Source organism: Parasteatoda tepidariorum, chromosome 10 (genome assembly GCF_043381705.1).
Source record: "Parasteatoda tepidariorum isolate YZ-2023 chromosome 10, CAS_Ptep_4.0, whole genome shotgun sequence".
Taxonomy (NCBI): domain Eukaryota; kingdom Metazoa; phylum Arthropoda; class Arachnida; order Araneae; family Theridiidae; genus Parasteatoda; species Parasteatoda tepidariorum.
The window spans coordinates 31,520,324-31,543,072 of NC_092213.1; the positions used below are offsets into that span (position 1 = coordinate 31,520,324).

The following is a 22,749-nucleotide window of genomic DNA, read 5'->3' on the forward strand; positions in this document are numbered from 1 at the left end:
CACCTTAACTTTTTTTGAAGATATGGTTGAATCTTATCCTATTGTTCAATGTAATGTGTAATTTTGTTAGTCATTGTATTACTCATTTTAAATTCATTGGAGTTTTTTCTTCTCTAAAAACAAATAAATGCAGTAAATTCTATTAAAAATTCATCAATGCATTCCTTTGAATCAATGCATACGAATCGATTTCTTATTGTTAAATTTATTCTTTTATATTGTAAATATGACAAAAATATTTATTTATACTTTAAAGAATAGTTATTTTATGTGTTAACTTTCCATCTTCATTTTTGTTGCAAAATCAAATTGAACCTATTTCATTGCTTTAGTTTCACATGTTTTTTTTCTCCAGTATAATTTTATTTACAATTCACATAAAATCATGTTTACAACAGTAAAAAATTCAACTTATTTCATATTGCTTATTTTTAAATGTGTAGATAAAGAAAAACAACATTTTCTTACTTTTAAACTAGCAAACCCATTTATATTTTATAATTTTTAATTTGAATTCAAATCATATTAAAAGAAAAATACATATTGAATTTTTAAGACATAATTTTTTTATAAATATTAGCTTCATCTTTACACCTTAACTTTTATTTCAGAATTAATCGAATCCTCATACAACACCTTATTGCTGCCAAGCACTACTCATCCTTCTAAGAATCGAAGAAGCGAAGCTTTTACATGTTCAGTTTGTGGAAAGTGCTTTAGTCGCAAGTATGTACTGCAGGTACATGAACGGATTCATTCAGACAAAAAGTTTTACTCTTGCCAGTTCTGCGATTATGCCTGCAATAATCTCTCAAACTTAAGAATTCACATAGCAAATAAGCATCAAAGAATTTTCTCCAATTTTTGTTCTACCTGTGGGAATGGTTTTTATTCATGGAACGAAGTGGTTGATCATAAAAAATTGGTGCATAAGAAATGATTTTTACTAAACTGACTATGCTTATGTCTTTTTCAGAGAGCATAAGTTTTGGATTTTATTCGTGTGACTATTTATTTAGTCATTTTTCTTTTTTAAGTACAGTACACACCACCTAAATGTCAAAGAAATTTCTTTATATTTTGTGTGTTGAATTTACTTGAGTTTTAGAAATGAATTAGCTATTCATAAGAATCCTATGCATAATAAAGAATTAAAATGATTGAACTAATATATTTTTTGTCATAAATTATGCAAATGGTTGAAGGACAAGACAAGCTGGAAGCTGTAGAAAAAAAAGTAAAATACCAGATTTTTTTTCCGATTTAAAGGGACAAATCTCAGAGTCTCTCTTTCTTTCATATGTTCATGGTTTAAAAATTTTCGACTCTCTAGTCCTTCAGAAGAAATTTAATTGTTAAAATAATCATTTTCCCTTCTCCCAAATTCTTGGCCAAAATTATTATCAAAACATGATAAACGTTAAGAGAGACATTCCTAAGCAACAGCAGTTGATAGTGAAAATGGGGATAATATTCTGTTTTGCAGAGCCATAGTGCATAAGAATCAGCAAGAATGGTATCAGACATTAATTTTTTATCATCTGCAATGCAGCATAATTGTGTAAACAATTCTTTTCTTCAGTGTATGTTTTTAATTGTGAATCACAATAGAAAAAATTGAGCTGTTGTTTGGGCGAGCCATTCTTTGCATTGTCTGTTTGTTAAACTTTAACTCAACTTTCATTTAATTTATGATCATTCCTTTATAAATTTGATTTGCATTGAATCAGCATTATTTCTGAGTTGTAAGATTAAAATTTGTCTTAGATTTCTGGGAATTTTATCCCACAGTTTTTGAGTCAGATATTTTATTTTTCAATTTCAAAGTGTTATTGTTGTTTAATGATGATGCTTACAGTTATAAAGTAATTCATGTTACTTTGTTATTCCTTGCTTTAGAATCTATAAATAAACTTAATCAGTTTTATTATTCAACCTTTTATTTAATTTATTCTTTTATATTTTTATAATTTAAAATTTGTTTTCGCATTCACATCATATTTAAATTTTAAAAATTTTGTTTATCATTGACTTTACACTTTAACTTTTATTGCAGAAGCTATTAAATTCTGTAGTTCAATTTTTAATTACGTTTTTTTCCCCAATAATATATCAGAGTATATTTATATTAATGTCTGTCTATGCAACACGGTTTACATTATTTAAATAGTGATTTAAATCACTTGATTTTCTTTAAAAAAATCCTAGATTTGAATCAACTGAGATTTTAAGGAAACATTTTTTTTTAATTAATTAATTTTTATTAAATTATTCATTTCATTAAGTTGAAAACAATTTTATAAATATATTCTTTAGGGTATAATTCTTTTTAAAGTCTGATTTCATTGACAATGAATGTTTTATCCAAAAAAAAAAAAAAAAATGAAAGAGGGGGCATGAAAATTATTACGTTTCAAGATCGACTAATAAATAAATAAAATTAGAGACTAAAAGTTGATAAGAGTGGAGTTAAACTTTTAAATTATAAATTTCCATTAGCTGAATGTAAAATAATTTGCTGGTAATAAACATATTTACTTATTAAATATGTAGCTTTTGTGCATAAGTGTGCCTACAAAGCAGGCCAAGTGGGCCATATATTTTTTATTTTAAAATAAATTTTATTTAATTAGGAACAAAAAATAATAATTATAAAGCAAAACATTGTTTTACTTGCTTTTACCGAATTTTTTATTTGAATTTTTTCTCAATTTTTAGTATTTTTTTCTTAATTTGGTTTTTTTTATTTATTAAACATCAAAGGCCTCTTATAAAGAGAGAAAGATAACTGTTTGACTTTAAACATTGAAATCACATTTAATTGTAAAAATGTTCATAACTATAGTGGCCCACCCTTTATAAAAATGTGCCACGCCTATGCTACTGAATATCAATATTGAAAATTACTTGTTCTGCACAGAGAAACTTAACAATAATATTTTTTCTTTAATGTGTTCTGATCTAAACTAATTTATTTTTCATTGGATATCTAACTGACAAATTGCTTCCCTGTCTTTAAAATTTTAGGATGTTTATCTTGAACAAAAGTAACTATGGTTTTATTTATGCATTGATTAGTGTGTAATAATTAAATAATTTTTGAAACATTTCAGTTAAAAATATCAACTATTTTAGTTATGTTATTATAAAAGGATTGTTAATAAAATTTATCAGATGATTTGGCTAGTAAATATAAAATATCTGATTTAAATCAATTAAATAGAATTTTTTAGATATCTTTTAAAAAATCCTGATTTTTGCCAACCCTGCTATGTAACGAACTCCCCTCACCAATTGTCTAGAACAGGGGCAGAGACTATAGTTACGAGACACAGCTATTTGAAGTAGGGGTATTGGGTCAATATTTAAGACATATTTTGGCCCAGGTCAGCTGGGAGAAAGGGAATAAACTTTGTTCCATCTATTGCAAAGCTCCCCTCTTTGAAATGCACGATTTCTTATTTCTATAGCAGACGACTTTAGACTTTGTGGTGAGAGGAGCTCTTTATATGGATAGACTATAGTCATTATATTGTTCACTTTTTTTCTACAGGGCATTCCAAACTTTGAACAATAAATTCAGAGGGGTGATAAAAGGCAACACAAGAAGGGAAAATTTCCATAGATGTATTAAATCACATTAAGAAGATTTTGAAAAACAATTAAGCAGCAAATAGCCCACAAATGCTTAATTTTGTTACAATAAACTTTAACTGATCTTCACCTTGACTTTTCTATATTCACAGACTGCATACGTTTTTTTAATTTTTTTTAAAAGATTTTTACCTTTTGCAAACCCATATTGCACTGTAAGTTTACACCCTCTTGATGTCTTTTCTTACCTCTCTGACTTTGTGGGACGAATTTTGGATCAAACTGCATATAATATGCATCGATGAAATTAAAGTGGTTTTTATTGTTCAATTAATTAATTTTAATCTATAAGAAAAATATTTGTATAAATTTCAAAAGATTGTTTTCTTTTATATATTAACCTTAACTTTTTATTGCAGAATCAAATTGAATTCATCTCCTAGATTTAGTATCATATTATCATGTGACTTTTTTTTTCCAGTATAGTTTAATTTACATTTAGCTAGCTTGCCTTACAATAATTGAACAATTCATAGAAATTCATTTTTCTTTGCTTTTAAGTGTAAAGATAAATTGAGATATTTCAATTTACAAATATATCTACTCTTATTAATAACTTTAAATTTACTTTTTCTATATTAACTTTTTGATTTTTATTGCAGAATCGAATGAAATTCATCTCCTCTGTTTAGCATTATATTATCGTGTGACATTTTTTTCCACACTTATTAATAACTTTAAATTTAACTAAAATATGTTAAATTTTTATTTTAAGTCACAAACTTTTTTATAAATATTAACTTCAACCTTATACTTTAACTTTTTTTTCAGAATCATTTGAATCCTCTTACATGGACTCATTTCTGCCATATACTACTAATTCTTCTAAGAATCGAAAAAAAGGAGCATTTGCTTGTTCAGTATGTGGAAAGTGCTTTAGTCGCAAGTATGTACTGCAGGTTCATGAGCGGATTCATTCAGAAAAAAAGTTCTACTCTTGCCAATTCTGCGACTATACCTGCAATCATCTCTCAAATTTAAAAATGCACATAGCCAATAAGCATGAAAGAAATTTCTCCAATTTTTGCTCCATGTGTGGGAATGGTTTTGATTCCAGGAATGAATTGTTTAATCATAAAAACCAGGTGCATCGAAAATGATTTCTATTAAGATGACATGCTAGTTCTGTGATTATACTTATAACAGTTTTTCTTGTAGAGGTGTTACTCAATTTATAATCATTAAATAAATTTTATAAAGATATTTGTATTGAAATAAGGTGAGTTCTAGATGTAAACTGACTCCATAAAAATCTTCTGCTACTGACGAAAAAGCAATTAATATTGACTGTAATATTTTTTTTTTTTTTGGTGATTAATTGCGCAAATTTAAATATATTGCTATGAGTTGGTCATATATTTGTCTTTTAAAACTTAGAAAAACAATTGCCATTATATTTAATATTAAAGGTTCTAAAAATAAATTTTTTGCAAAAAATAATAAATAATTATCTAATTTTGTGTTGAAATAAATAAATCTAAAAGAATGTATTTATTTATTTTTTTTATTTTTTTGATTCATGGTAATATTTGTTTTTTCTAAGCATGTACGGCTTGGAGAATCAATTGCCATAGTTTTGTGTATTAAAATGATTTAAGTTATAGAAATAAATTGACTGTCTATAAGGAGCTTTTATATAAAAATAATTTCAAGTGATTGCACTTACATACAATTCATACTGACTTAAGTAAATTTAAAGAAATATATATATTTCAATAGTAATGGAATCATTTGATTTTCTAAGCTTTTCAGGCTTAAAAACCACGGCTATGTGTGTTAAAATGGTTTGAGTTCATGAAATGAATTTATTAATCATAATAATCTTTTGTATAAAAATAAATAATCTTATAATTCGAACTAAGACTAATCAAAAGTTCAAAATGATATTTTTCAGTTTTTAAAACTAAATTAATTGTGTAAAATTGAATTTCACATTAATTTTAACAGTGATAGATTGCCATATTTTGATTCAAGCTAGTTCTGGAAAAAAATTTGAAACATTGTATGCATACACATGCACACAGGTTTTTTCCAAACCGCATATCAAATAGAATATTTGAATATCTACTCTAAATTGACTCTTTTGTATAACCGTTAATAAGAAATTCATTTGTATCTTTGAAATAATATTAGAAATAAACCTATTTATGTTTATTTATTTTTAGCTTATGTAATGATATCCATTTATTATATTCTGCATTCATGTTGTATAATATGTGTGAATTAACTTTTTAAATAAATTAATTCAGTATCTACTCTCATTTTGTCCAATTTAATCATAGTTAATAAAAGATTCATTTGGGGAAAAATTCTTGAAAGTAACGCATGGAGTAATGCTATTTTATTTTTTTATTTGTTAACTTATCCTTGTTTTTGGCATTTGTTTTGAACTATATGATACTCATATAATATTTTTAGAATTCATATTGTATTAAATACTTTCTTTTCTTGCTGATACTTTTAATTAGAATGAATATGTATACTGTTTTTTTAAGTGTAAAAAAAGCTTTCACCAAGTGGCCTTCGACTTTTAAAATTTTATTTGAATATAAATTTTAAACTTCACTCACCTATTATGTTTATTAATATGTTATATTAGCATTTTTTGTTTTTGCTATTGTTCCTATATTCATAAAATAATGTTAAGTGTATAGAATCATTACTATTAAGGGACTGTCAAATCAAATAAAATTGAATTATGCACAATTTCATTAATTAATATCAAATTTACCCTACTGTCAAGGATAATCACTTTTTATACCTTTATTTATTATTTTGTAAATATTTAAGAACATTTCTAATAAATCTTGCAATTTTGCAGATATTTCTAAGAGAAGTTTAATTTTGCATGATGACAATATTGAACTCAATAATAGTGATGCAGTCGGATTTCAGAAGTGCTTCACATGTGAATGTGGAAAGAAATTCATGCATGAATCTGCATTACTCCTTCATAAAAGAACCCACATTGAGCAAAAGCCATTTCGATGCCCACATTGCAGTCACCAGTCAAGTCAGTTATGTAACCTTAAGGAACATATTATTTATAAACATACGAGAAATTTTCCTTACATGTGTTCCGTTTGTAAGAAAGGATTCACGTCAAAGCAACGTCTGCAGAATCATACATTCATGAAGCATAATACTGTTTACAGTGTTTAATTCTGATATATTAGAAATTTTCCTATTATATATTTCATATGTAAGAATGATATATATTTCATATGTATATGATTAATATTTCATATGATTATATATTTCTTATGTATATGATTCATATTTCATATGATTATATATTTCATATGTAAGAATGAATTCATATCTAAAAGATTGCATAATCTTATCTTGATGAAGTGTAATGCTCTATTCAGAGTTCAATCTGAATGTTTGTATTTTTAAGTATACCAAGAATTGTTTTAGTTACGTTTAATTTGTAAGATGGGATTCACATAAAAACAATGTTTGCAGAATCATACATCTGTATCACGATGCTGTCTACAGCGTTTGATTTTAACATTATTTTAAATATACACCAGAAATTTTCCATTTGTGTTGTTCATTTATAAAAAGAAATTCACATGAAGGCATGCATAATTATACATTAATGAATCATAATGCTGTCAACGGTGTTTGATTCTAACAGTATTTTTAAATTTCCATTTATTAAATTTTCATTATTATATTTAAATTTCCATTTATGTGTTTCATTTATAAAAATAAATTCACATGAAAGCAGTGTTTGCATAATTATACATTAATGAATCATAATGCTGTCAACATTGTTTAATTCTAACACTTTTTTTAAAAATATAACAGGAATTTTCCATTCATTTGTTTCATTTATAAGAAGGAATTCACATAAAAGCAATGGTTACAGAATTATACATTACCTAATAAAGTATAATCAGTGTTTTCATCATAGAAAAAAAATGGGTGAGAATTTCTCACCCTTCCTCAAAAACAGGGTGAGATTTTAAAAAGTTTAGTGAGATTTCTAAAAACTAAAAAAACACAAAAACTCTTGAAAAAAAAAATCATTTCTTTAATTATAATATATTTTTAACATCTTCTATTTTTTAAAGCATTGAATATTTTTGGTGCATCATCATAGAAGATTTTGCCCTTACAAGGTATTTGTCCATTTTACATAAGTGCATAAAAAATTTGAACGTCTTACATGAAGAAACCTTACCTACGGTAAACACGTGGTTACAGAGAAATGTGTTCTGAAAAGGGTTCCGTGGTTGTGTTCTGTTGTTCGAAAAGGTTCTGAACAATACTGGTAAATAGGGAAGCTAGATAATGGGGCAGATGTTGAAAATAATGAAAGATCCAGGAAGAAAAGTGAAACGGATTTTATTCTAAATGGCGTAATTCGAAACTTTTTTTCAAAATGCGAGAAATTTGCAAATTTTGAAATTGGTTTAAAGAATGTGTAATTTTTTATTGCGAGAAAAAAAAATATGCGAGATTCTCGCGTAGTAATGAAAACACTGATAATGCTATCCACAGTGTTTGATTTTAGCATTTATATTTTAATAAGTATACCAGGAATTTTATTTATATGCTTCATTTGTAATATACGTGTCACACCAAAGTAAAATTTGCAGAATTATGTGTCATGTAATATTTGATTTTGACGTGCATGTTATTTAAAAATCGCTCCAAAAATATTCCTTTTATCAATTTGCTTTTATTGTGTTCAAATATTTACATCCAGGCAGTTATTTCAGTCTGAAGTACTAATTAATTTTTGTGTATTATGTCACTTCAGTACTGATGAATTGGCACTTGCCAGCAAGTGTAGCACATAAACTCATTTGCTAACCTTACCTCTATCAAAATACTGTTCAGTGAAATCTCTCTATAACAAAGTCAATTGGTAGTTATTGAAAATTCTCTAAAGAGCAATTATTTAAGTTTTAGTTACTTTAGTTTTACAGTTACTTAAGTTTTTAGTAGTTGTTATAAGTTGGCAAGCATTTAATTATGACTTTAAATAGAGAGTTAGAGATTTTTGCAGTTACTTAAGTTTTAGTTACTTTAGTTTTGCAATTACTTCAGTTTTTAGTTGTTGTTATAAGTTTGCAATTATTTGATTATGACTTTAAATAGAGAGTTAGAGATTTTTGCAGTTACTTAAGTTTTAGTTACTTAAGTTTTTAGTTGTGGTTATGAGTTTGAAAGTGTATAATTATGACTTTAAATTAAAAATAAAGTAATGCTCATCATAAATTTATGAAATTGTCAATTCCTTTTCAACTTAAATAAATAATGCCACAAGCAAGTACCTATGAAAGTGAATGTGTTTGCTTGAAATCAAAGGAAAATAAAAAAGATGAACGTCTGAAAAATTTGTATTTGCAAGACAACCATTGCATTATAAAGAGAATATTTTAGATTCTTTAAAACATATAAATTAAAAATTTTGTTATAGATAGAAAATTGCTTTTCTTAAACTTTTATACATATTCTACTATAATTCCTAAGTTGGCCCACAGTTTCATCAGATCTCTGCAAAACTAGATTTTTTTACCTATTTTAGGAAAAGCATAAAACTTTTATGAAATGGTGTATTATTTTCGTTGAAATATGCCAAAATTACATTCATTAAGACATGATGCATGAAAAATAATAGTTTATTTAAGAAATAATATGGTGCTTATATGCACCATTGGTCTAAACAATTAGTTGAACATTAGTTATTTATGAAATTTTTATTTTATTTACAGAATTCGCAACTTTAATCCATCATAAAAACATATGATTAATCTAAAATGAAATAATTATACATTTTTAAAAAATCGAATTTGTCAATAAGCATTTAAAGTTAAAAAATAGAATAATTTAAAAATTTCTCAACAAAAAGTGCTTAATCCAATTGAATTACAAATATTGCATAGATGTCTTTAGTACCACTGATATAAACAGAAAAATATAATTAGTGAAAAACTTACATCACAGCATTAATAAAAAAAAAATTTTTTCCAAAAACATATATGCCTAAAAAGGCTTTAATATATTTTATAAATTTAGGATTTAAGAATTAGCAAACAATATAACTATAAAATTACATTTATATATATATTTTTTTTTATTTATTCTAATTAAAATGTTACAATAATCAAGTTAAAAATATAGAAATAATTATGTATATAAACATTATAAGATTTTCAGTGGCTCTCTCAATTTGTTTTCCAAGCACTCAACTCTTTTTTTTTCTACCCGCAACATACTTGCAAGCCCAACGAACCCTACCTTATGCATAACTGAGACATTTGTTTATGATTTTTTTTTAATCTGTGAATCTCCTAAGAAAATTTATTAATTTTTTATTATGATTAATTGTATAAAGTTTTAAACTTTTTTAAAAATGTTGCGCAGTTATGTCTTTACATTGTTTATTCCTCACTGTTCTTTTGTCACTTGTAAATTTTGTTAAAAAACAAGCCTCAAAAATTTTGCTGCAAAGCTAGCAAGCACTTCAAATTATCATTTTTATTATTATCTTTGTTATATAAAGCCTTTAACATGCATAATGTAATCTTTTATTTTATGATATTAACTTTTTGATATTAGTATTACTATATTTACATTTGGAAAAATGTACCTAATTAACTCTATGCAGGGCAAAAGATTTCAAACTAAAAATTTAGTCGAAGAAAGCCAAACTAATTATGGCTTTTGTACACATATCCACAATGAAGCTAATTGTTTTATTTTTGAATTTTTTAAAATAAAGAGTAGCTCCCTATTATACAACAATTTTTACCTACTCACTTGTTCAGTGCTATGAGTATCTACTGTTGGAAAATTACTATACTTTTGACATTGATATGTAAAAAATTTAATATAACAAATAGTGCTGAAATATTTTTAGAATGTTATGAGGTATGTTAGAAAATGCTTTTATAAATCATGATAGTTAACAAACAAAGGTTATTTTTAGATATTAATTAACATTTTCATCTTGTTTTTTTAATTTGTATAGTACTATTATTACGTTACTTATGCTTTGCTTTCTGTTTTATTCTCATCTTTATGTGAAATAAACAAAAATTATAATTTTTGATTATCTTTATTTCCATATTTATTGAAATACTGTTGACAAGATGGCATACTGATGACAAGAGATATAAAGTTATAAATATGTCAGATTGAAATAAAATTTAACAACTTTTATACTTTTCGATAGTTCTTACAAATAAATACAGTTTTTGTTCTTTATTATTTCCCAAAAATTACTACGATGACCAATAAATAATATCCCATTTGTTATTTCATAAATAATATGCTATTTTTATGCTCATTATGTTCAAATTTATCATTCATTACAAAAAATAAAGAAAATTGCATTATTTTTATTTTTGAAGGAATTAGAATTTCAATGATAACTGTTAAATATTTTTGTGCTTTGAAACTGAAAAATCAAAATACTTTTATTGAAAAGGATTCATTTTATATAAAGGCTCGAAGAAATTAATGGAACAATTATTTCTGATGTTACTACACGAAGAACTTTAAATATCTTAACTTCTTTTTGAATGAAGAAAATGTGAAGCATAACTTCTAATTTCCTTATAAAACATTTATAACTTCTAAATTATTTATTCTATTCAATTCAATGTAAAAACATACTCAGCAAGTAATATTTCACTTGTCTAGATATCAAAGTGAAAATAAGTCAAAAATTGTAATAATTTTTTTAAAATTAACTTTGGAACTATTTATAATTTTAACTTGTGTTTGATTATTATTCAACTCAATGTAAAGCCGTGCCACTTTTTACCACTTACTAAAAAGAGATAACTCTGTAAAATACGGTTAAAATTCTGTTTACTGTACTATGAGAAGTTATGATAATTTATTAATATTTATATATGATAAACATTCCAATTTATTAACATTCCTATTTATTATTATTTGTGTTTATCAAAAATAATATGATATATTAGCTTTATTTATTAAATCAGACTTCTTTTTTTGCAGAATCTCGCTCTTTTGATGATTACAGATGTTCGATTTGTGGAAAAACATTTCCAAACAGCCTTAAACTCAAGATTCATGAAAGTGTACACCTTAGTGTTAAGTCCTTTAAATGTCAGTACTGCAACTATGCTTCAATGCAGTCTTCAAATCTTAAAAAACACATTGCAAGAGTTCATACCAAAGCATTTTCAATATTTTGTAAGGAATGCGGCAAGGGATTTATGGCCCCTAGTGAACTAAAATATCATTTAGCTGTCAACCATCAAAAGTAAACAAGTCTAGCAGCTAACGTATTACACATTCTATGTAAAAATTTGGATGTGAAACATGCAGGAATGCAACTGAGCTCGGTGAAAGAATATGTTGAGTGACGTATTGAGGAATTCGAGAAAATTAGATGTAGTAATTAACTTGCAAAGCATTTTTTTTCTATTGAAAACCATCTGAATTTAAGAAGGATAAATTAATTGTTCAGTGCTCTTAAACATTTAATATGAACGAGATTTTTTAAATTGGAACTTAGTTTGTTCTTTTGTTTAGCTTTTCATTTCCTTCCATGTAATCTTAATAATACCTCAAATTCATATTAAATATTCACTGTTTATTATTCAATTATTTATTGTATTTTTGTTTGCTAAGTACCAAATAAAGAAAAATGTCATATAACTGTTTATGATTAAATTAAGTAAACATGAAGAATATATTTATGTCAGATGTATAAGTATGTAAAAATACATAATTTAATATTTATTAAGTAATTGTGTGTTTTCCTGTTATCTTCATTGTGTTTGAGTTCATACTAATGCATTTATTACAGCTCCTTTTAACTCTAGCGAAAGCAACTTCTAAAAAACTGAAATATTTTTTAATTTAAGTTACATTAATTACAGCTTGCATAATATGTGTTTGTAACTATAACTTTAGGAGTTTTTATTGACTTTATGTAACACAATAGATTACACAAATACAAGCATAAAGAAATTATATTCTACTGTTGTATGTGTGTATGTTAAATTCTTTGAGACTGCAAATTTCAATTTTTGATAATTTTCCTAAAATGGCACATAATTAAGCATCTGACGATCTTTTCAACTTCTTTATTTTGTTTTTGCATCAGGTTTTATTCATAACACCCTTTAATTCCATTACATTGAGTAATGTCATTTGAGTTTGATACATAATTGCCACTTCTTTTTGCCATGTTATTTGACTCGTGTGTGTTGGATAGAGGCCAAATTTTGCGATCTCGTCACTTGGCCTTTGATGTCTCCACTAGGTAATTAATAAATTAAAACCTTTTCTATTGCAAACCTGTAAAGAAAAGCGAATAGAAAAACGGAACCAACTAAAATGACTAAAACAAAAATTTAAGAAAAAAAATCAAAATCTTAAGTTAAATAAAAGTTATTCGACAAATAACGATCAATATACAAATAGCGATAATCGTGCAAGACAAAAGCACCGAACAGAAGTAACAGATTAGTGTAAATTTTTATACCTTTTAAATAAATAAAAAACATTTTTTACTGAATAACTGAACCAAGCATAGTAAAATAGCTGATGAAAGTTTTATCATGAATATGAGTCCACCCGAGACTGGAACCTTTTTTCAGTAAACAAGCCTGGTTAGACTTAGCTGGTTCTTATAGTGCTTCAAAATTGAAATTTTTCTTTTGAATCTTTTTATTCTTTTGAGCTGAAAACCCTGCAGCTCATTCTAGGATAGATAGACTGTTAAAACACAACTGTCAAAAATAGAACACATAGGAGTAAAACACTGGTCTACCCTTGGCTGGTTAGCCAATCATAGAGGGTGAAAGAGTCATAAAAAGATTTTGTGAATTAAATGGAAAATTTGGACAACTAAATGGTTAAAAACGGAAAAGAGTATAATATTTTTAAAAAAATGTTTCATTTTTGAAATTTATTTTGACAAAATTAAAGTAAATAGGGTTTTTTTAATTCAAAAAAAGACTGAAAATATGAAAAACGTGAGACTGAAATATCTAGTCTGTTAGAAAATACATTACATATATATATANTAAAGAAAAACGTCCCGTCAAAACTAATGAGATAAGGCATTCAATAATGGTGGTGGTTATATATATAAATATAACGTGAGGTTTACCAAAGTCACTTATTAAATGTCCTAAGTATGCCTTAATATGATTCTATTTCAGACTTTTACCAAGCTGCAATAAAAGAAAATTTTTTTAAAGAAAAACGTCCCGTCAAAACTAATGAGATAAGGCATTCAATAATGGTGGTGGTTATATATATAAATATAACGTGAGGTTTACCAAAGTCACTTATTAAATGTCCTAAGTATGCCTTAATATGATTCTATTTCAGACTTTTACCAAGCTGCAATAAAAGAAAATTTTTTTAAAGAAAAACGTCCCGTCAAAACTAATGAGATAAGGCATTCAATAATGGTGGTGGTTATATATATAAATATAACGTGAGGTTTACCAAAGTCACTTATTAAATGTCCTAAGTATGCCTTAATATGATTCTATTTCAGACTTTTACCAAGCTGCAATAAAAGAAAATTTTTTTAAAGAAAAACGTCCCGTCAAAACTAATGAGATAAGGCATTCAATAATGGTGGTGGTTATATATATAAATATAACGTGAGGTTTACCAAAATGACTTATTAAATGTCCTAAGTATGCCTTAATATGATTCTATTTCAGACTTTTACCAAGCTGCAATAAAAGAAAATTTTTTTAAAGAAAAACGTCCCGTCAAAACTAATGAGAAGGCATTCATTAATGGATTATGTATTTCCAATGCTACTATAAGTAGTAAAAACAGAAAAATCAATTTTAATAATCATCACGGTTTTTCTCAGAAACGTGAAAAAAAAGTACTGGCTAAATTAAAAGTACGTTTTCTTTAGAGTTGTTATTTCAAAATTGTTATTATATTCAAAAATAAATGAAAATTTCTTCATTCAAAATAGTGTGATTTTTAACTGGCAAAAATATGTTTAACTAGCATGGCAGTATAATCTAATTCTTTCATATTTTTAAGAACTTAAAAAAGTATTCTCCAATTTAATAAAAATTTAATTTATTTTTTATCTGATTTCTTATAGCTTTATCTCTAGGTAAACGCTTACTCTGTGGTTATTTTGTCGACTGCACATTGCTTTTTATTGAAGAATATTTTGAAGTTGCTAAAGTATTCGAAAAAGTGACCTGTATATACTATTTAAAATAATTATAAGTAAATAGTCAAAATGTGCTTTTTCCAAATAAGCAATTGTGCATTCCTGTAATTCCTTATTTAATAAACATCGTACGAAATGTGCCTAATAAATATCGCTTCATGATTGATAAATGGTAATTGCTATTAATTACAGGTGACCAATCTCCTTTCTCACCATAGCTTTCTATATACATATATTATGGAGAAAAAAATATTAATGAATTTATTTCATAGATTCCCATTTTGCTTGACATTAATTCGCACTAATTAACTGCTTATTTAAGCGAACTAATAAGGTAATATTATTTTTTACTCTGAAATCTTTTTAATTCTGATGTTATCTGATAATTTAAGGTCGTGAATATTATAATGGATTTACAAATTTATTATTCATATGATCAAAGCATTCACGTTAAATAATTGATTCAGGTATATTTGTTTTTACCTTATTGTTGTTTATTAATTTTTTTTATTAATTTTAAATGAAGATAACCAATTGAAATAATTATATCGCCGATAGATGGCAGCATCATAAGCTTAAATCTCCTAGTTAAAGTTATGTGATGCTGTCATCTTTTAATTTCCTTGAAGCAATTCAAAATTTAGAGTTTGGTTTCAAATACGAAGTATTGTTTAAATAAAATAAGAAGGGGTGGGGTAGGAATCTAAAGAATTTATAATGACCAACACTTATTCGAAATTTTCAATAGAACGTAATAAACAGAATCTAAGGTAAGGGTGTATAAGCTTTAATAGCATTATAATGAATTATATTGGTTCTAAGTACTTTAATAAAATAAAATTTTTATTAAAATAATATAATAAAATTTTTATGTTGTAAGTGATACAAAATACAAAAATGTTTACTAAAAACCTCTTTAACTTATTTTGTCTAAGTACTGAGAGAAAAAAATAAAAACTTTTATACATTCGTTTTATATATAAAAATAAACTTATTTTAGAAGGATTAATTTTTTTTACGTAAGCTTACTTACTGAATTGTCATTTTGTCGAAATTTGGTTTTATCACAATAAGTTCCTGCGTTTGTTCTAGAAAAAAAATACTTTCACGTTTTGCTCCGTTCCTTTTTTTTTTCTTTTTTTTGTCTGTTATTAATCTTTTGTGGCTTAAGACAATTTAAAAAAATCAAGAAATTTTAAAAAGGTATATTACTAATATTGCAAAAGTGTTTTCCGTCGAGCCGGAGTCGAACCAGCGACCTATGGATGTCTATCGTATTCATCTACAGTCCACCGCTCTGCCAACTGAGCTATCGACGGTTATCCTTTGGATGCAAAATAATTTATATAAGCAAATACCATTAACATTTACTTTAAAGTTTGACCACTAGAATTAAGGTTACTAAATTAATTATTACAAGCTTTAAAGTTACTTAATTATTTTGTTTTGATTTAATCGTGGAATTTTTTTATTGCACCTGTACAAAAGTAAATATTTTGGCTGTAGCTACTTTTTATTTTTTATTCTTCAAAAATTTAACAGTTTAATGTGGAGGAAAAAAAATTGAGGTTAAATTTTTTTTTTCGTGATGGTAAAAAATTTTGATTTGTTTGGGCTATAAACAACTTTTTATTTTTTTATGACACAAAATAAAAACGCCGTCTTGATTTATTTATTTATTTATTTATTTTACATTGAAAAGCAGGAATTAAAGGAAAGATCGATATTAAGAGGGGGGGAAATTTAGTTTAAGGAATTGTTTTTTTTTGTGATATGTGTATAAAAAAAGTCTTGGTATTTCCGCTAGATATCACTTTTTATTTTTTTACTCTACTTTCTTATTTTGCACGTTTAAATACTGTGAAATCAATTGAGGTCAAGAAACTTTGCTTTGTTTTTGGCTAAAAACTTTTTTGTTGCTTTTTAAATGTACAGAAACTAAAAAATAACCTTTTGAATTTATTTTTTTTTATATTGAGAAATAGGCAATTTGCATTACGAAAAAGAAAAAAAAATTAATTAATTTTTTTTTTTCAATGATTAAAAACAAAAATTTCTCACTTAATTTTTTTAAATTAAAAATATGACATTTACAAAAGCTCCATGGAAAAATATGTGAGACAGTCGAATAATGTAACCATGAATTATTTCGTCATAGAAAATATTTATTTAAATCAAAAAGTTTTCGGAGAGCGACAATTAATGCATCCTTCTTATTAAATAATAGACTTCGCAGTTTGCATCCTGTTACTTCTCATTAAGAATACAATTGGAGACGTTTAGCAAGCTTCAAAGCTGTTAAATCTCCACCTAATTTAAAACGCGATGTCAAACCATTTATCAGAAGGCTATAAACAAGCTGTAGAGAATAACATGTCTCATTAAGGAATCATGAATCATTTTAAAAGAGACACGGAAGAAGATGATATAAGATACCTTTTTCAAACAACCTTCTTTCACTCATGGCTGAAGCTCAGAAGAAAAGAGTTCTTTTAAAGTTCTCATTCACCTCAAGCCTTGAGGAACAAAAGTGTGGATCTTAGATAATCACCGAAGCGCTAAATTTACACTTTCATCACTTTCTCTTTTAATAACAATGTCATTATCGATCAAAACCTGCTAAATGCGAAGTGTCACGGATTGAAGAACAAGAAATATTCTTCTCGATACTATTGCGGAAAAACCAAAGCCCAGTCTCATCGGATATTCCGATGTTCGTATATTGATCAAGGCTGCACCATAGAGGTTAGAATAGAAACGGGTGGAGATGTCATACTTCAGAAAACCTCGGTGTTTCAAAAAGTTTTCGCCAACTTTAAATCTATCTCTGTATCAAAAAGGATAACACCGTATGGAAAACAAGTTTCTGTGTTTATACTTTTAATAGCATCTAAATTTTTGCAATTTTCTCTCTTCATTCAAAGACCGATCAAGACAAATCCAAGGCCCACAAGATTTTCCGGGCCCCTTACAAAATATTTTGAAATTAAATTTCTGAAGAGTAGTCCTAACAATAAAAAGAATCTTTTGAACTGCATGATTCAAGAGAAACATTCTAAAAAACTTGGAAAGCAGCCAATTCTTTGGGACTGATTTCATAACTTAAAATATCGTCTGCTTATTAATTAGCATATTTGAGGTCACCCCCTCGAGTCAATAAGATTGAGTCCTAGAACGTGAAGATCCGATCATTAGATCAAAAGTTACTCAGGATAATCCATTTTTTTATTATTCCATTTTTTATATCCATTTTTTATCCATTTATTTTCAGGATAATCCATTATATCCATTATTAGATATATACTAACGTGCATATATTTTATACATACCTATACAATATAAGTGTGTGTAATATGCATGTAACTAAAACAGATGAACATGTGTATTTACCTACATATGCATTAGTTAAGTACATATGTACACATATTTTAGTTGCAATTCATTCGTACGTACGTTGCGTGTTAGTACGTAAAAAATGTATCATTATACTATACACTATACTATCTGACTGTAAGTTATAATCATATATTGGTATACAATCATCTTGTAATCGTATATTTAGATTATATATTATCATAATTACATCTAATCATTTCACTTTTATTGCTTGTAATCACGCTTATAGTTGTAATCAAAATTATGAATGTTTGTTATCACGATTACAAGTAAATAATTACTGTAATTGATTATTGTAATCACGATTGCAATTCTAATCCGATTACAAATAATTGATTACTGTAATTAAAAAATTTAATGGATTACATTTTTGCCCGACTCCCATGTTATAAGACATCTTGATTACTTGTAATCGTAATTACATGTATTTACGATTACAAGTAATTGATTATATAGCAGTAACTATCTGTAATCAATTACAGTTGTAATCGACTGCTGTAATCCTCGCCCAACTCTGAGAAAAAGTGAGTTCAGACACACCTAGAGTAAGCCATGAGGTTTCAAATACTGTAAATAAAATTTTAAAATATTAAAAAAGAAAATTCTATTCTTTCTATAGCAATAGTGAATGTAAAAATTCTATTCTTTCTATAGTAATAGTGAATGTAAAAGTTCTATTCTTTCGATAGTAATAGTGAATGTAAAAATTCTATTCTTTCGATAGTAATAGTGAATGTAAAAATTTTATTCTTTCGATTGTAATAGTGAATGTAAAAATTCTATTCTTTCTATAGTAATAGTGAATGTAAAAGTTCTATTCTATCTATAGTAATAGTGAATGTAAAAATCCTATTCTTTCTATAGTAATAGTGAATGTAAAAGTTCTATTCTTTCTATAGTAATAGTGAGTGTAAAAATTCTATTCTTTCTATAGTAATAGGGAATGTAAAAATTCTATTCTTTCTATAGTAATAGTGAATGTAAAAATTCTATTCTTTCTATAGTGATAGTGAATGTAAAAATTCTATTCTTTATATAGTAATAGTGAATGTAAAAATTCTATTCTTTCTATAGCAATAGTGAATGTAAAAGTTCTATTCTTTCTATAGTAATAGTGAATGTAAAAATTCTTTCTTTCTCGTTTTACATATATTTTTTTATTTACAAAGAGGTTAACTATTTGTGAATTCGAGTAGTATCTGTTAAATACTTTCTGAGATAGATTATTTTAAATAAGTAATTTTTTAAGATTTTATTCAATTTATAAAAGCAAAATGTAAAGAATTATTATTTAACAAAGCGTTGAGAAGTAAATATGGAAGATAAAATTTCACTTTTTAAGTCTACTTGATAAAGAGAGGATAGATATTTCTGAAAATGTGTATAATCTGTTTAAAAATCTTGGTTCAGGAATCTGTAAAAATGTAAATGTAATTCAAACGATGTCATTTTCTACATAGAAGTGTCATATGTATGAAAAGTAAAAACAGCAATGATTTATTATTTTATATAAGTAGTAAAAATAAATTTTCTACAATAAAATATTGAAAGAAAATGCATTTAGGATGTAGGACAATGCCTCATAATACTCAAACTTATAAAAATGATATGTTGGCTTCTGTTTTTGTATCACTTAAATCCGACAACCCTATAAAACTCCTATTGAATATAGCTAAAATGAAACAATCATGATCGTGAAAAATAAAACTAAATAATACTTTTCCTCGCCAATATAAAACTAAAAATATGGAAATTTTACCGTTTTTGTAGGGGTGTTTTTTTTTTGAATCTCCTAACTTTCGTGAGTGTTTCTGACCAAGAAAACAATTTTTATTTACAAAAATTAGACATGTCTCTTTTATTCACTTAAGATATTTTTATCTGATTTCTTACTGCTTTATCTCTAAACAAACGGTAATCTCTATGGTTATTTTAACGTCTGCACATTATTTTTTATTAAAGAATATTTTGAAGTTGCTATTCAAAAAAGTGACCAGTACTATTTAAAATAATTATAAGTAAATAGTTTAAAAAATTCATTTTCCAATAAACAATAGTGCATTCCTGTAATTCTTTCTTCCTTATGTAATCGTATGTAAAATTCGCACGAAATATACGTGACAAATATTGCTTCATAATTGGTAAACAGTAATCGCATGTCCCTTACAAGCTCTCAAAATTAAATTGGGGAAAATCGTCCTTTTAAAGTTTTATTAAATGTGATAAAAATTCAACAATGTAATCAAGACAAATAAAACTAAAAATAATGAGATTATTCCATTTACTTTAGGGATGTTATACTATTACTGGTACTCAAATCAGTAACAGTACAGATATAAGGGCCGTGCTTATCCAATATGATACCATCTCAGGGTATCATATTTATATCAGGGTTCCTTCAGTTACTCCCTTCTGTCTCTGAGAAATATTCTGTCTTATTGATTACAGTTCTGCATTACACGAAACTATAATCAATATTATTAATACTTAATTTAAATTAAAAACATAATATTAAGAGAACATAACCAAACATTAAACTGCAAACACTATATGCGCCAAAAAGACAAAATAGCCAAACTATCCAATAGTCAAACTCTCCGTTTGAAAAGGTTTTATCTTAAATAATACTTAATAATTCCAATAGAAATATTGTTAATGGTAGATTGAAACATTATTATTAAGAAATTCAATGATTATTTCACCATCTTGTTCATTCTGTAATGAGTTAAATATGATATTAAGTGTATGAGAGTATGTAACAATTAAAATAAACTCCAAATGACGAATAAGTCATCTATTTTTTTGCAACAATTTTTACATTTACTATTACTATGAAGTTTCTTATTGCCAAAAAGTAAGTAATCAAGTTCGTAAGCACCTTCGTTTTGTCAGAATATTAATTTCTTACAGAAAACGATTTTCACTCCGCGTTATTTGAAAGGAAGATTTTCCACCCTCCCCCCCCCCCTGACGATAAATTTTGCCTTTCAACCAATCAAAAGTAGTTTCTCTCTTAACATATCTCTTTTTTACTCTAAGCTCTCTATTCTGTCTGCATATGGCAAATTCTGTACATAGGCATAAGTGTGATGGTCTGGGAAGAAATCATATTGGATAGCCGCATGATCTCCATGTCTTTAGTAGAGGCACTCTTGGAGCTCTGTGTTCGCTTTTTATAGATTCAGTTGATTCTGATTTCATTTTAATGGACGATCGCGAGCAACTCCCCGTCGTCCATTAAACCGTCTATTGTCTTCCAAAACTCATCAGCAAATAAAATTAATCGAAGTTATAATGTTGTAAATTATTCATTTATAACTTAATAAACCGTATTTACCAGTGACACTTATTTCTTATCTCTTCTTAATGTTATTCTCTGTTATTATTTTATGTATGATTTTGATTATTATTTACAATTAAAAACTTAAAACTAAGAGAGTTGTTCTTACTTTCATATTATAATGCAATTTTTTCGATATTGCTTCACTAGTGCAACATTTTATGGTAAATATATTTAGGGAACTTTTACACCATCAATAAGTTACTTTATTTTTTAATAAGTTATATTTACTTTTGTAATAATTTTAATTTAAAGCTGTGTTAATTTAATGCATACAATTAAAGAACTAAACGGAAAATAACTGTTTAAAATTCTAAAGCAATATTAGAGCTTCGTTTTTCACATCATTGCTAAATTAATCACTTTGGTTCACGAGTTTTTAAATTAATGAAAATTTAAAAAAAAGTTTTTAGATGAAGTTGCAAAATGTTTATATAGGTTTAGATTATATCCTAATCGAATCGGAAGCTAAATCTGTGGAAAAAAATCTGCGAATACAATAAAACATTTATGGGACTATTTATATGTATAATTTTTAATTCTGGTTCGATAATCTGTTTATCATCAAGAAACAGAAATGACTGCAACCTATTCATGGGTTTATTGAGCGAAGCGAACAGGAGGAGCCCCCTAGTAATAAGACAAAGTCCAATTTTATTAACACTCAATAGTAAAGTCCGTGTTCGTTTACTTTGGGTACTCTTAAAAACTAATTCGGTTTTGAAAAAAGAATTTTCTCTTAATAAGCTGGTTGCAAAATGAGACGCGAATTCTTGAACTAATTGGACATTGTATAATCATGAGACCATTCAGATAATTCATTAATTTCTGACAAAAGGCTTTATTATTAGGATAACAAAACGCTTTTGAAAGAGTTAAATAAATAAAGAGCTTATTCTTATAAAACTTTCTTAAAATATTATCAATAGTAAAATATCACGTTTATTTTCTTGCTCTATATTTATAATTAATAGGTCAATAAGGTGAAAGCATGGAAACAAATAGTGTGTAGCTCACAAACTATAATTAGGATGGTAAGAACTGAATGTTTCAAAAATTTAATTTTTGTGAATTAATTAACTCCCCAGGAAGCACCATTTACATTGAAATAGTAATTCTAGTACTTATTTCACTATCTGTAATCAAGGGGGTGAGGAAGACAGGTACAACTGTCCCAGGGTCAAGAAATGCTGAG

General features: G+C 26.4%; 1 long non-coding RNA gene and 1 other non-coding gene across 2 annotated transcripts; one reads left to right on the forward strand and one right to left on the reverse strand.

Annotated features, from left to right (window-relative positions):
• The first annotated feature begins 323 nt into the window (after positions 1–323).
• On the forward strand, positions 324–10,719 carry LOC122269559 (uncharacterized). Its single transcript, XR_006225264.2, has 2 exons — positions 324–726; positions 4,426–10,719. It is a non-coding gene; the product is annotated as an uncharacterized lncRNA (long non-coding RNA).
• A 5,330-nt stretch (positions 10,720–16,049) lies between these two features.
• TRNAY-GUA (transfer RNA tyrosine (anticodon GUA)) lies at positions 16,050–16,137 on the reverse strand. The gene is given in 2 exon segments: positions 16,050–16,085; positions 16,101–16,137. It is a non-coding gene; the product is annotated as a tRNA-Tyr (tRNA).
• Between the last annotated feature and the right edge of the window lie 6,612 nt (positions 16,138–22,749).